The sequence below is a fragment of the Thalassophryne amazonica genome, chromosome 18 (assembly GCF_902500255.1).
Source record: "Thalassophryne amazonica chromosome 18, fThaAma1.1, whole genome shotgun sequence".
Taxonomy (NCBI): Eukaryota; Metazoa; Chordata; class Actinopteri; order Batrachoidiformes; family Batrachoididae; genus Thalassophryne; species Thalassophryne amazonica.
The window spans coordinates 639514-655294 of NC_047120.1; the positions used below are offsets into that span (position 1 = coordinate 639514).

The window sequence follows — 15781 nt, forward strand, 5'->3', positions numbered from 1 at the left end:
TGGGTCAACAGAGGCTTATATTTGGAAGTTTTCAGCTCGAAACAGGCTGACAACGGCGGCTCGAAGCGCGGTGCGCCCTCCGGCTCCGTGGGTTGTCCTTAAAGCGACAGTAACACTCAATCTCTCATCAGCCCTTAAAATTTTCACCAAAAACAAGCTGAATTTCTCGAATGGTGTCCACTCAGATGTGCCTCACAGTTTCTGAAAAAACTTTGATCAAGCAAAGCGGCAGTCTCTGAGCCATTCCTGAACAATGAAAAAATAGACGGGAGGGGTGGACCACTCCTCAATCAAAGCCTGCCCACAGGCGAATGACGCAACCGACAAGCGTGAAAAACTCACGCATGCGCACGAGGGTTCAAGCTTGTCTGATGTAATCGCACGTGATTCAAATCCATATAGTTTTTGAAAAAAATAAAAAGGTCTGTTTCTTTTCTAATAGACCTCGTAGACCCTCGGTCAAGAGATCTCCTGCATACCACAAAACTAAACCAACAACTGATCTGAGAAACGACACGAGACAGTAGATTAACCCCACATACAGCCCTCCATCACAAGTGCAAACAGCGCAATTGGGCATGACAGTCACACAACGGGTTAATGATAAACCTTTCATGTAGATATATTTACAACAATACATAACTTTAATATCTGTCATTGCGGGTGACTGGCCGTGAACGGAGGGACTAAGAAAATGTATTCCGCACGACAACAGCATGTTATCTGCATTATTATCACTTTTTACTGAGATACACAACACGTAACGCGTACAAAAAAAGTTGGCTCACTTAACTTTTGTCGTGTCAGCTAGCTGGCGCGCGCTGCTCTCCAATTTAGCCAGTGTGTCCTCATCAAACTGGCTGCTTTAGCTGCTGTTCATTGTCGTACTATCCATGAGAAAATCATCCGGAATATCCATATTGGGACCAAAACACACTTCTCGCATTTTCATTTTTTTCCTCTGCGGACATTTTTTCCCCCCCCTCTGCGGACAGTTCTTGGGCTGCGTGCGCTATGACTTCCTTTGTTTACGCATAGCGGGCGGATATAGCCAGGTACCGGATTAACCAGATTAAAGACGGCCCACAGCAGCTGAGGGCGCGCCGCGCTTCGAGTGGCCATCAACAGGCTAAGTGACCAGATCATTTCTAAAGTGAAGGCTGTGTTGATCCAGGACGTCGTCTGACAACCAGAGAAATGGTAGAAAAGGTGGACATAAGCCATTTTTCATCAGATTCCACTGTTACAGGAGATTTTGTAATGAAAGACGTGCGGAGGCATTCGCGCGTCGGGACGAAGCCGCAATGGTGGAGAACAAAAGCAAGTCCGTGTTGGAAGTCTCACGGGACATGTTGTGACATGCCCAGCTCTCCACAATTTCTCGGATACTCACTCGACTAAAAAGTCACCGAAAGCCGTCTGAATCTTCTGAATGGTGGAAGACCTAACGCCATTGCGGCTTCCTCCCGATGCGCGAATGCCTCTGCACGTCTTTCATTACAAAATCTCTTGTAACAGTGGAATCTGATGAAAAATGGCTGATCGCCACCTTTTCTGCCATTTTTCTGGTAGTCACATGACGTCCCGGATCAACACAGCGTTCACTTTGGAAATGATCTGGTCATTTCAGCCTGTCGATGGCCGCTCGAAGCGCGGCGCGCCCTCAGCCACTGTGGGCCATCTTTAATCCGGTTGTAATGCACCTTAATCTGTGATGCCCATAGGATTTTTACCGAAAGCCATCTGAATTTTCCGAATGGTTTCCACCTGGCTGTCTCACACAGTTTCTTGGAAAACTTGATGCAGCGCTCTTCCAGCCGTTCAGACATTTTCCTGACAATGAAAATCTGACGAGAGTGGTGGACCAGTGCTCACTCAAAGCCTGCCCACAGGCGAATGATGCAACTGACAGGCGTGAAAAAACTCACATGCGCACGAAGGTTCAAACTTGGCTGATGCTAGCGCACATGATTCAAATCCATATAGTTTTTGCAAAAAATAAAAGGTCTGATACTTTTCTAACAGACCTCATAAATTATCTAATCTGAAATAACAGCTGGTTTTAATTTACAGATGGAAGGTTTCTAAAGAACCATTTATTGATTTAGCTATTTTAATTACAAGTAGGGGTGTTGGGGAAAAAAAAAAATCAATTCATGTCCGAATCGCGATTCTTATTTATTACGATTCTGAATCGATCCAAAATGTCCAAGAATCGTTTTTTTAAAAGCATTTTTTTAAATATAATCTTGCTTACTCGCTGCATGTACTGTTTGTCAGGCAACGGCTTCTGTACTACAGCGTCCCCGCAAGGGGGGGGGGGGGGGGGGGGTGTTCCGGCATGCTTCAAACACTCGTGCGCTGCACAGTTCAGTGGCTGCAGTTTAGCATGGCGGACAAAGAGCTAATTCAGCCAGCACCGTCTTTGCTGAAGGCAAATGTTTAGGCGCATTTTGGATTTTATTATTTGCTGCGTAAGAAGGAGCTTGACATGACTTATGCAGTGTGCAAAATCTGCAAAATGAAAGTCAAGTACTTCAGAAACACGTCAAATCCGCAAACCCACATGCTACGCTATCACCCGGAGCTAAAAGAGGGGAGCAGCGGTCTCTGCTGACTACTGACCAGCGCTTCGCTAAACTGCCAGCCAACTTCGAACGAGCAAAGCAGATAAGTAAATTTACATCTAGAATCACTTGATTATCCTTGTAAAGCTGAATTTTCTTAAACATAAACATTTTTTAAGTAATATAACTATTTCTCAGAGCTCTTTGAATCGAAAATCGATTCTGAATCGAATCGTCACCCCAAGAATCGGAATCGAATCATGAGTTGTACGATTCACATCCCTAATTACAAGTGTTCTAAACTTCTTTTTTTTTTAACAGTAATCAGAAATTTTGAGGTAACAAACAACAAACAAAACATTTCCAAGGATTTTTCTTCAGAAAACTGCTCTATAAATGAGCAGTCCTGTGACACGTTTCTGTTTTGTACAGATCAGTGGTTTCTGCCACTAGTCTTCCGTGTTTTGGCCCGACGCGTCGTTCCTATTGGACTGCGAGAAGCTACGTCACAGCTCAGAGAGTCGCGAGTTGAACTTATGTTTTTTTCTTTTGTTCAAAATAAATAAATAAATAAAATAATGTAAAAACAAAGACTGGGTTGAACTTTGACCGCGTCAGCCTGCCGACAAGCGGCAATGCGCGCTCCCGTCAGAAGCGTCGCTTTAGCTCGGCTTTTGACGCGACACTTCTGACTAGGGCTGTCATAATTATTACAATATTCGTCAATCGCAATTATTTTTCATATTTGCGATTACCGTGAATTATTTATTTTATCCATAAAGCATAAAATGACTCAATCTGACGTCATTGTGCTGCAGCCTCGCTCTCGTCTTAAGGCGGGACAATAACATGGAGGCTGAAGAATGATCCGTCCTGCCGTTTGGATAAACGGGCGATTAAAACAGTGGCCGTCTTCTTCAAAAGCCGTCTAAAATGCGGAGCTGTCGGTGTGTGTGTGTGTGTGTGGGAGTCAACAGGCTGCAGACTGCGAGGGAGGGGGTGCGTGAGGGAGATTCCTGAATGCAGGCGCGATACGTTACAGTCTGAGAACCACCAGTGCGCAGCGAGCGCGGAGCAGAGAGAGGATTTTAACCCGAGTGAACATGCTAAAAAACAAAACGTGAAGCTGCCTTTACTTCTCTCTGAACTTTCTCTAAAGGTGTGATTCTGCCGTTACCGTCCTGTTCTCACCATGTGCGCGTTGTATGCTGAATTTATGAGATCATGAGATGAAATAAACGGTCAAATAGCTTTAAAAACATATTTAAAAAATGAGAATATATGAATGAACTGAGCCATAAAAAAAATTAAAAAAAACCCTGACATGGAGAAGCTGTGGTGATGTTCAGACGCACAGATCACAAAAAGCAGGTGAGAACTTTAACAGCTGTTACTTTCCAAAGGTATTTATTTGTTCAATATGGGCTTAATGCAGTGTTTAAGCACAAAACATGACTGATGAGGAGAAACAATTTCAGAAATGCAACAGAAACAACCACAATTCAGAAAAAGTTGGGACTGTATGTAAAATGAAGATAAAAATAAAAATGTTGCACCATTCCCAGTTTCTCCACTTACAGAAGCCAAACGTTCTTCCAGAGTTGTGTAATTATAATTGTGTAATAGTAGAATATAAAGAAGGGGGGAAAAAAAGAAAACAAAAATAGACAATATATTCGTCAATCGCAATTATTTGTCTGACAATCCTCTCCAGAAATTCCTAATCGTGACAGCCCTACTTCCGACTCCTCTAAAAAGCAACACGTCTCATTGAAAATAATGCTTTTTAGACCGATTCTTGATGCCCCTGATGCTTCCGATGTGTGAAAGGCCCATTAATCTGCAATAATGAGCTTGAAATAGCGCTGATCAAAATAATGAGGATAAAATCTATATCGGGGGGGGGGGGGGGGCTGTGGAGCACGCAATGGATTAAGACGTGTCTGTTGAGCACTGCGGAGCAACTTTTTTAATAATTATATTTTTGGGGCACAAGCATCAGAGAAAAGTTATCAAGGATTAATCCGAACTGTAACTGTCAGGGGACAAATCCGGAAAATGGCTGGTAAACAATCCAGAACGCGACAAACTACTCTTTTACCAACGAGGCCTACATCTCCTACTGCAGCCGCGGCCGCCATTGAAAACGTTTCTCCAGTGAAGGAACAGTCAGTCCCGGCCACATCAGCGATGGACACCGAGACGTTTAAATGTGAGCTTTTAAATTCCTTATGCCAGGATTTAAAATATATTCTAAAAACCGAGGACCGGGCTGTGTTAGAAACTGAAATGGCAGCCATTAGAGCCGACAATAGCACGGCTAGGTCTGAGCTAAAGGAATATATACAGTCAGTAACATCGGAGCTGTCCGCACTGGGAGTTACGGTGAAGGAAATGGAGCAAAGCCTGTCGTGCACGGACGACGTCTCACAGCTACAGAAAGAAATTCATCGCCTCGCTGCAGTGACGCATGCTTTCCAAACCAAATGTGATGATTTAGAGGCCAGATCGCGAAGAAATAACGTCAGGATAGTGCGGGTGCCTGAGGCCCAAAGCTGTTCTACATCCTCTGTTTCGGCACTGCTTAAACAAGCGTTTGATTTGGAAAAGGCGCCGCAGCTGGACACAGCGCACTGCGCACTCCACTCAGCGCCGTGGCAGGGGAATCCACCGCGCGTCATCATGGCCCGCCTGCACTACTTCCAGGATTGCGCAAACATTCTTCACCTTGCACGTGAGAAACAGCGGATCAAGATGGACGGTATGACCATTTCAGTTTTTCCAGACTATACTGCTAAAATAGCCAAAGCCCGTGCTGCATTCAATGACGTCAGACGACAACTCCGAGGGATTGAGGGGGTGCGGTTTGGCATCCTCCACCCAGCCCGACTCAAAATCACCTATCAGAACATTGAGAAAACCTTCTCTAGTCCAGAGGAGGCCCAGATCTACATCGACCAGAATATTAAGGGGAACTGAGCAGGTGATTAATGACACTACAGATGGTTAAAAGACAATCTCAGGCCTTAAGCTTCAGTTCAATTAAGCTAAAAATGTTCCATCCAGCCATATGTTTATTTATTTATTTTCTAAAAAAAAAAACGAGTGTGCACATGCCGTATTCAGATATTTTTCATAAATATTATTTAGTAATAACCAGGTAGTTTTTTATATAAACAAAAATGTACATGTTGAACTCGAATATTTTTCACAAGTAGTATATTTTGTAACACCCAGGTGTTTTTTTTTTTTGTTTTTTTTGTCATAAACAAATATGCACAGGGTGTTTAGATAACTTTCATATGTACTACTTTCAATACCTGGGCAGTTTTATTTTATTATTATTTTCTCTCTCTCTCTCTCTCTTCTAACAATATATAGCCAGGTGCCCTTATATTTCTTTTATATTTGTTGTTCTGCAGTGTTCAGCGTATAGCGTGAGTGTAACAGAGATAAACCCGAGCACTTTTTGTGCTTTTTTTTTTTCACCGTTGGAGGTAGGAGTATAGGTGTGACCTTCTGTTGTTTTAGTGGGGTCAGCACAAGGGGGTGTGTGTTTATGGGGGAGGTTTTTTCCAAAGTTTTTTTTTTTTTCTGTTCCATGTTATCAAAATATCTATATACTGTCAATTGTCTTAACAGATGAATAGGCCCACTGTACTTTCTTCTGGCTCAACAAGCTTTATCATTTGGAATGTCAAAGGACTGCATCATCCCATAAAACGTAGCAGAATCTTTGCACATCTGAAATCCTTAGGGCCTGAAATAATTTTTTTTACAGGAGACTCACCTCCGTAATAATGAACACTCAAAACTGAAAAGAGACTGGACAAGTCAAATTTACCATTCCGAGTATGGGGATAGATCTAGAGGTGCTGCCATTCTTATACAAAAGGGGGTCCCCTTCGTATCGACTAAAATTATATCTGACACTAAAGGTGGATATGTTATCATCGTGGGGAGGCTGTTTGGCACGGAAGTAGCGTTGGTCAATATATATGGCCCAAACTGGGATGATCCACAGTTTTTTTTTCCAACATCTTTAGCAATATTCCTGATCCTAATACTTCCCATCTTATTTTAGCCCCAACCAGTCCCAGCAGAAGACTGCCCTCAGCTTACCTCAGGGGGCAAATAATCTCATATGCAGCTCATAGGAAAAAAGAATGTAGTCATCACCTCACTGATTTATCTCAGCAAATTAAACGGTTAGATAGCAATTATGCCACCTCTTCAAATCCAGATTTGTATAAAGAACGTCTGGTCCTTCAATCCGAATTTAACAATCTCTCCATTGAACAAGCTGAAAGATTATTATTGAAAACAAAGCAAACCTACTATGAGCATGGAGATAGGGCTGGTAGATTATTATCTCACCAACTCAGACAAATCTCGGCTGATCAAATAATAACTGAAATTCGCACGGCGCAGGGACTGTCTTCCAACCCCACAACTATAAATGAGCAATTTAAAGAGTTTCATACTAATCTTTATAAATCTCAAGATTCTACCAATCCATGTGAACTTCAGACCTTCTTTGAAAAACTCAAAATCCCGAAGATCAGTCCCGCAAAATCTCAAGTGAGGAAATAACACATGCCATAAACTCTTTGCAAAATGGCAAATCACCTGGTCCAGATGGATTGCCGGTCAAATTTTATAAAACTTTTTCAGCTAAACTATCCCCTTTTCTGTGTAAACTTTTCGAAGAAATTCTTACCGTGCATAAATTACCTGACAATATGAATCAAGCTACTATCATTGTATTGCCTAAGAAAGGTAAGGACCCTTGAGAATGTAACTCTTATCGGCCAATAAGTCTGCTTTGTTGTGATTACAAAATTCTCACAAAAGCTATGTCCCAGCGTCTTGAAACAGTGATGCCTAAAATAACTGACCCAGATCAATCAGGTTTTATATTAGGGAGACAGTCATTTTACAACATGCGTCGCTTGTTCAATGTGTTGTACTCCTCACACTCCACCCAACACCCCGAGGTAGTCATTTCATTAGATGCTGAAAAGGCATTTGATCGGGTGGAGTGGCAATATTTATTCACAACGTTGAACAAATTTGGATTTGGCACAACTTTCATATCCTGGATTAAAACAATTTATTCAACACCATTGGCAGCAGTTCACACCAATTCGGTGACATCAAATTATTTCCCACTGAAACGTGGCACAAGACAGGGCTGCTGTCTGTCACCATTTCTTTTTGATCTAGCTACAGAGCCGCTGGCCATTGCCTTGAGAATTGATGATAGGATTACTGGGGTGTCGAGATATGATAAGATACACAAAGTGTCGCTTTATGCAGACGACCTTTTATTATACGTGTCGAATCCTGGGCAATCTATACCAGTTCTCATTGACATACTACGTACATACGGCAATATATCAGGGTACAAACTAAACTATTCTAAGAGTACTCTTTTCCCCATTAACGATTTGGCAAAAACAATAGATTTTAGTCCCTTCCCCTTTAATAAAGATGAACAATTCACATATTTAGGAATCAAATCATGTACAAAGATCTTTATCAATATAATTTTAAAAACTTATTAGAAAGCACCAAGCAAGATTTCTCACGATGGTCTACACTACCCACTTCTTTGGCCGGAAGAGTGAATGCAGTTAAGATGACAGTCTTACCACGTTTTCTGTATTTATTTCAAATGGTTCCATTTTTTTTTTACCCAAGTCTATGTTTAAGGAGATATACACCATGATTTCAACTTTTATATGGAATAATTCTGCCCCAAGAATGAAGAAAATGTTTTTGGAGGTGCCCAAACCAGCAGGAGGGCTGGGCTTGCCCTGTTTCTTAAAGTACTATTGGGCTGCAAATATAAGTAAAATAATATACTGGATATCCACGTGGGGCAGTAGTCAGGGCCCAGTTTGGGCCAACATGGAGCTGTTTGGCAACCCAGGAATTTATCCTATTTCTTTATTAAGTTCTGCGATTCCTACGGGTCCACAACCTCAGATCCCTAATCCGGTTCTCAAGCACTCTTTAAAAATATGGTTTCAGTTTAGGAAGCATTTCCGTATCAAACAGCTATGCTCTTTTTCTCCTCTGGTAAATAATCATTTCTTCTGGCCGTCTCAAATTGATTCTGCACTTCAAATCTGGCATAACAACGGCCTAGTCTTTTTTAAAGACCTTTTTAGTAACAGAGTGTTGATGTCATTTGAAATATTACAAAGGAAATACAATATCCCAAAATCTCTTTTTTAGATTTTTACAAATTAGGAGTTTCGTCAATAAACATTTTAATCTTTTGGCCCCACCATCTAAGAATGTCATAGATGAAATATTAAGCTTGAACCCCTACACGAAAGGTAATATATCAAAAATTTACAACATGATTCAGAATATTCACCCTTTAAAATGGTATATTACATTACATATTGTTTTCAAACTTACAAATTTATTTACAAATATTTCAAAGAAAGACATTTCATTTACATTTCAGAAAGTATGCATTTGAGGAAGCTTTCTTGAAATTTGTAAAAAGGATCTCCCAAGAAGCTACCTTAGCTTATAAAGGGAGTCCTAAGCACAAGATATATTACAACAGTAAAAAAAAAAAAAAAAAAAAAAAAAACACCCACCACCCCAACCCCTATGGATGCATTAAGCACTCCCACACACACATTCATACAGTCCCACATTAACTGGAAATGATATTGCACTTATCCCATCATCTAATCTCATACTGATGTTTGCAGTCATATTCACAAAGGTACATCATCAAACACATTAGATTATTTGCGGCAGCAATTTTTCTTACATTTACAGTCGTGACAGAGGCATTAAAAAAAACAAGGTACAAAGACATTTAATTATAATACATGTGAATTTCATTGTTGTGTACATTATATACACATTGTTTTGTATTATTTATTATTAGGGTCTAGCCTGAGTATAATGTAGCAACAAGTCATTTTTCAAAAGTTTCTTAAATATACTTAACGATACTGAGTTTTGAATTGTATCGTCAATTATATTCCAGATCTGTGGACCTTTGCATGTAATGCTAAAATTAGTACATTTCAGTTTACACTTTTTGCCCTTCACCTGATTTTTTCTTCTTGTGTTATATTCATGAGTTGGATAAGTAATTGGGATTATTTGGCAAAGTCTTTCATTTCGCTTATATACTACATTATACATCATGCATGCGTTCTGAAATATGTTGCTCTCAGTTAGCTTCAGAAGCTTAAGCCTACAAAAGAGAGGATCAGAGGGAGTATTATATTCGGACCAGGTTATAACACAAATCACTTTCTTTTGCAAAGCAATCAATTTATTGAGATAACTAGGATACGTGTTACACCATATAATATTGCAGTAATTCAAATGTGGTTCAAATAAAGTTTGATAAAGTGTTATAAGAGCTTTGAGAGGGAGATAATGTTGAATTTTATAGAATAATCCAACATATTTCGATAACTTGTCAATTCATAAATTTGTTTTTTAAAATATAAAAATTCATCAATAATATACCTAAAAATTTTATGTACTGTACTCTTTCAATGCCAATTCCATTAATCTCTATCTGTACATTTTCAATATTTATCCGAGATCTGTTAGAACGGAACATAATGTAGTGAGTTTTATTAATGTTTAAAGATAGTTTATTGCATTTGAGCCAAATGTCAACTTTAGTTAATTCTTCATTAACTGTGTTCTGGAGAAACTGAAGATTTTTATGTGATAAAAAAAAGATTTGTGTCATCTGCAAAAATAATTGTGTAATATATCTGATGAATTTATAAAGTCGTTTATGTAAATAATAAAAAGAAGAGGACCTAATATGGATCCCCGTGGAACACCACATTTTGTTGTTTTGTATTGCAATTTACTGCTATATATCTGTACATAATGCTCCCTTTCAGACAGATAGCTTCTGAACCAACTGAGCGCAATACCTCTGACACCATAATGCTCAAGTTTCCCCAATAAGATGTTAAAATCTAGTGTCAAATGCTTTTGATAAATCAAGAAATATCCCCATTCATCTTTATCTATAGCATCATATATTTGCTCTATAAGATCAAGAATGGCCATACATCAATCAATCAATCAATTTTTTTATATAGCGCCAAATCACAACAAACAGTTGCCCCAAGGCGCTTTATATTGTAAGGCAAGGCCATACAATAATTATGTAAAACCCCAACGGTCAAAACGACCCCCTGTGTAGCAAGCACTTGGCTACAGTGGGAAGGAAAAATACATGTTGTTCTTTTTCCTGAAGCCATACTGAGATGTGGTGAGTATGTTCAATTTGTCCAAATATTCACTTAATCTACTGTAAACAATTCTTTCGAATACTTTGGAGAGAGTAGGCAATACAGATATTGGACGATAATTATGTACTCGTATGCATATTATTTTTGTCCCCAGTTTTATATACTGGGATGACTTTTGCTATTTTTATTTTATTTTTTATTTTTTTTTTTAAGTACACCACCATGTATTAAGGACAAATTTATACAATAGGCAAGTGGTTCAATAATTTCATGAGCCACATATTTTATAATTTTACTACAAATACCATCCATCCCTTAGTGCCACGAACATTTCAGTCCCATTATGATTTTAAGGACTTCAGCTTCATCAGTTGGTTTCAGGAAAAATGATTTAGAATAGTTACCTTTTAGATACAAGTGATATGTAGCACCCCCTGGTAGCCTTATAATCTTTGATAGCGATTCTCCTTTGGAATTGAAATAATTGTTGAAGCTTTTGGCAAGATCTTCATTTGCCTGTTTGCATTTGGTGTCAGGAAGGACAGTTTATTTTTTTTTTTACCCCGGCTGAGAACTTTATTTAGTACTTTCCAGCACTGCTTTTGGTCACCATGGGCAGCCTTCAAATCTTGTGAATTTTGATTTCTCTGACTTATTCTTATCAAGTTAGTCAGTTTATTTTTATATTTACAATACCTGTCTTTGTTTTCATCAGTTGGCTTCTTAATAGAAAGTTTAAAAAGCTTATTTTTTGTTTTAATGGATTTCAGGATGCCCTTGGTGATCCATTTTTCCTGTTTACCAGAGAGTATTTTGTTACTTTTTCAGGTATAGTTTTGCTTATACTGTCAGATATCTCTTGTAGAAGTGTATTATAGGCATCATCTGGAGTATTACAATGATAAACAGAATTCCATATTTATATATATTTTATGATATCCAATGTGTACATTCATCAGATACATATTTGATACATATGCAAAATTCATCTGGCTAAGTGCAATAAAAATGAAAAGGGAAAATGTCTGATAAACCAAAATACAGTATTTCTAAAACTAGCAATAAAATAAACATACTAACCTAAACTAATCAGTTATACGATTTAAACCACCCTAATACTGCTCTGAAATAACACAACCTAATCCCTAATCTAAATTAAGGCTTCTTCAAGTTATTATACACATAAGCACACACACACACACACACACACACACACACACCACTACTGACGCACTGACGCATTTTATCCTGTGGTGGATAAAATCTGTACATATTCTCATGCCACAAGCCCTTGTTATTAAGTTATGTTGTTATTTACCAAAGGTTATTGGTGAAATTTCAGCTTAACATGAACGTTCATTTTTAAATTTGTTTGGAAAAGTTAGAGCAGCACAGTGGCTCAGTGGTTAGCACTGTTACCACACAACAAGAAGGTCATGGGATCGCATCCCACCCGGGACCTTTCTGTGTGGAGTTTGCATGTTCTGCCGTGTTTGTGCGAGTTCCCTCCAGGAGTTCGGGCTTCCTCCCACATCCAAAGACATGCAGGTGTGACGAATTGTAAACTTTAAATTGTCCGTAGGTGTGAATGTGTCCGTCTGTCTGAGTGTGTGGTCCTGTGATAGACGGGTGTCCTGTCCAGGGTGAAGCCCACCTCACACCCTATGACTGCTGGGATAGGCTCCAGCCGAAACATCACTTCAGTGGAATAAGCAAGTCCCAAAAATGGATGGATGAAAGAAATTGAGAAATAAGGCAGCTAGCCTCAGCTGAGCAATTTCATTTACACAGAATTTTCATTTTCAGCAACACGAATTCTTTAAATTGTAGTTGATACCAAAAAATGTGCACAAATCACTAAAATGATGAAATGTTGATATTTTAAAAAATCCTGAACAATAAAAGTCGATAAGTGCGCAGGTGAAAGACAAACTACAGCGGTCTGAAGCCTGCACTCTATTTCAGCCCCGTTCAGCCGTGGCCATGTTGTTGCTACGTCATCACCAGAACGGCACCTGCTGCTTCAAGCCCAAATCAATTGTAAACACAGCGTCAGTCGAGCTGTTTTCAAACTATTTTTTTTCCTAGTGTGGAACTTTTTTTTTTTAATCCAGTCTGAAGGTGTTTCTGAAGCAGCTGTGGGACACAGAATTTATGGTTTAGAGACTTATTTAGATGACAAAGTTTGGAGGAAAAACTTCACCATTCTGTGTTCTGAACTCTGCCAATATTGTCACTGTTGTCAGACTGATTATAAAATAAATAAATAAATAATGCTGGAGATTTCGGCATGGGCGGAGGTGATAAACTTTTTTCCTTAGAAACAATTTCAAATCTGAAAAATGACAAATATTGTTTTCCTTCTTGAATACATCATTATTAATAAATATTAAAACCATTCACACAAGACGTAATTGTATAATCTTACCTGTCCATTTCAGAGAGATCACCTTTCAACTTATCCACCTTCACAAAACCAAATCTGGAAAATAATTAATCCTTCTGTCTGGTTGAAGAAAACTCCCATTTGTCAAACTGGACTTTGGTGCCAGGTTCTGGCACCGTCTGTAATCAGTTATTGTGGCTCATCGATCCAGTCTGTGTTGTTAACAAGCTGCTTTGCGCAAAGCTGCTCTGTTAATGAGCTGCTTTGTGTTGCAAGAAAAGTCTCGGAGCGCCTGGATCAGCGCTGGGATCCAGGTGATCATGGGATAATGTCCCATGATCCAGAAAACAATAAAATAATCTGAAAATCTCAGTTTTGTCTCATTGTAGAGTGGAGAAGCCAGAGACTCCATGCAAGCGCGCGCTCTTCAATATAAGTGTTCCACCTGCCATTCTGCCGGCGAAAAGTAACTGTAACTCTCCGGAAGTAAAAAGTAAGTAAGACCCTTCGGCTGCTCCCTTGTTTGCACTCGGGGTCACCACAGCAAATCCAAGGTGGATCTGCTTGTTGATTTGGCACAAGTTTTAAACCAGATGCCCTTCCTGATGCAACTCAACATTACATGGATAAATGTGGCAGCGGCGGGAATTGAACCGGGAACCTTCCATACCAAAACCACTTGGACACCACCACTAGTGATGTTAAGCTCGAGTCAGTCTGCTCGACACAGCATTGAGTTTTTTGAACCAGAAGTGTCAGTGAGCAGCATGTCGAACACGCCCCATCACATGACCACTGCGAGCAAGGCCTCGTTACGTCACACCACGTGTCGAGCTTCGCGGACAATTCGAATAATCTGGGCGTGTCAATATGAGCTGCCAAGTATTTAAATGAGATCTGAACCGCAGCTCAACTGTGGGGTTTTTGAGAGGAGGAGATTGCTAGCGACACTGTTATTGCCAATTAGCACATGAATTGGAGCCAAGGAAAGCATTAGTTTATATTTAGGTCTAGTTTAGAGTTCATTTACTATAGTTAGCTACATACACATAGGACCTAACATAGACAGACACACACCAAACAACAGGCATCCATTCATATGCAACATTTATTCACACAGTACGTCAACATAGGTTATAGGTTAGACTATATATTATAGGTAGATCAGAGACTGAGCTGAGTGACTGAAGAGCTGTGATTTTGTTGAAGTGAAAGGTGTGAGAAAGGTGAGTGTGTGTGTGTGTATCCCAATTTACAGAGAATGGCAAAAAGATATTTTTCGATGCAGCAACATCAGTGCCTTGCGAGCGGGTCTTCTCCAAAACTGGAGAGGTGGTGAGGCAGAAGAGGAGCTGATTAAAGTCCAGCACCATTGAAATTATTCGTTTTTTGAATAAAAATGGTTGAAAGTTGCACAATCACCATCTCCTATCCCCTCTATTCTAATTTACAAATTACAGCAACATAAGCACCAGTTGCAGAAGCACGTCTTTCTCACTTTTCCCGTCACATTTTATCCAAATATAGTTTGAGGAATAACACAAATCTACATAGTCTACAATAAAGACTTTCATAACCATTATGTGTGCATCTGTACGGACTATTTATTACATTAACAAAGACACAATAATACATGACATTTTTTTAATTATTATTTTTCAAGAACAAACCACATCATTCATGAATTACTGCAAACATTTGTCAGGCCACACGCTCAAGGTAATTCTCAAAGCAATCCAGCAGATGTCACCCTTCAAACTGTATCAAACGCGTCAAAGCAGTGTGTCGATTTTCAGCCAGTTGTGTTGCAGTGACTCATTGGTTCATGAGGCTTCGACACTGCCATCACTAACTACCACTGCAGCCTTTTCACCCACTTAAGTCTGTTTTTTTTTTTCGGGTCTTCCCGAACGTCCGAGGGTTCTGCACGCGCCAATCGGGCACAGTCTATCGAGGACGCGCGTCTCTGTGAACGCGCTTCCTTTTGTCCCTTTGAAAAATAATTTTCCGATTAAAGGAGTTTTCTTTAAAGCGCGTTTTGCTGCTGACTTTACGGCCACGAGCGACTGCAGTGAACATATTAGAAACAGTTCATACATTTAGAAAACAGAAATAAAGTTAACTATGATCTGTTTAGCTGCTATGCTAACCAGCGCCAAACTAGCCCTGCTGCTAACGTCCTGCTAAACTAATCTGTTGAGTCCTAAGCATCTATTAGCGTCCTTTGGCTCATGTACAAATAATGTGTGTTACCTGCTGATATGTTCCGCTCCACGGACTCGGACAAATGAGAAGAATAAAAGATTAATTTTAAATGTTGGAGAAGAACAGAGAACATCAGCAAGCAGACTGTCACCTCCGTCCAAGCATCACAGTGATTGGCTCAGACACATCAGCCAATCAGAACGTCGCGTCTTGGAGGAGACCAACACAGTCAACATTTTTCTGTTGAAAAGATTAAAATACTCCAAAGTGTTTTTTTTTTCTTCACTGTCTATCTGAAATTACGGCACTAACAAGTTTACCTCCAGATAGCCCAAATGAAGAAGAGCATTTAAAGTTAA

The 15781-nt window shown here is 39.6% G+C and overlaps 1 protein-coding gene across 1 annotated transcript in view; it reads right to left on the minus strand.

The window, feature by feature from the left end:
• The window catches only part of LOC117531541 (bromodomain-containing protein DDB_G0280777-like), a 483227-nt gene extending 467649 nt beyond the window's left edge, over positions 1-15578 (minus strand). Inside the window, exon 1 of the mRNA XM_034194661.1 lies at positions 15471-15578. The gene's annotated coding sequence lies outside the window, so the exon portion shown is untranslated. The remainder of the gene's footprint in view (positions 1-15470) is intronic.
• Positions 15579-15781: the final 203 nt, after the last annotated feature.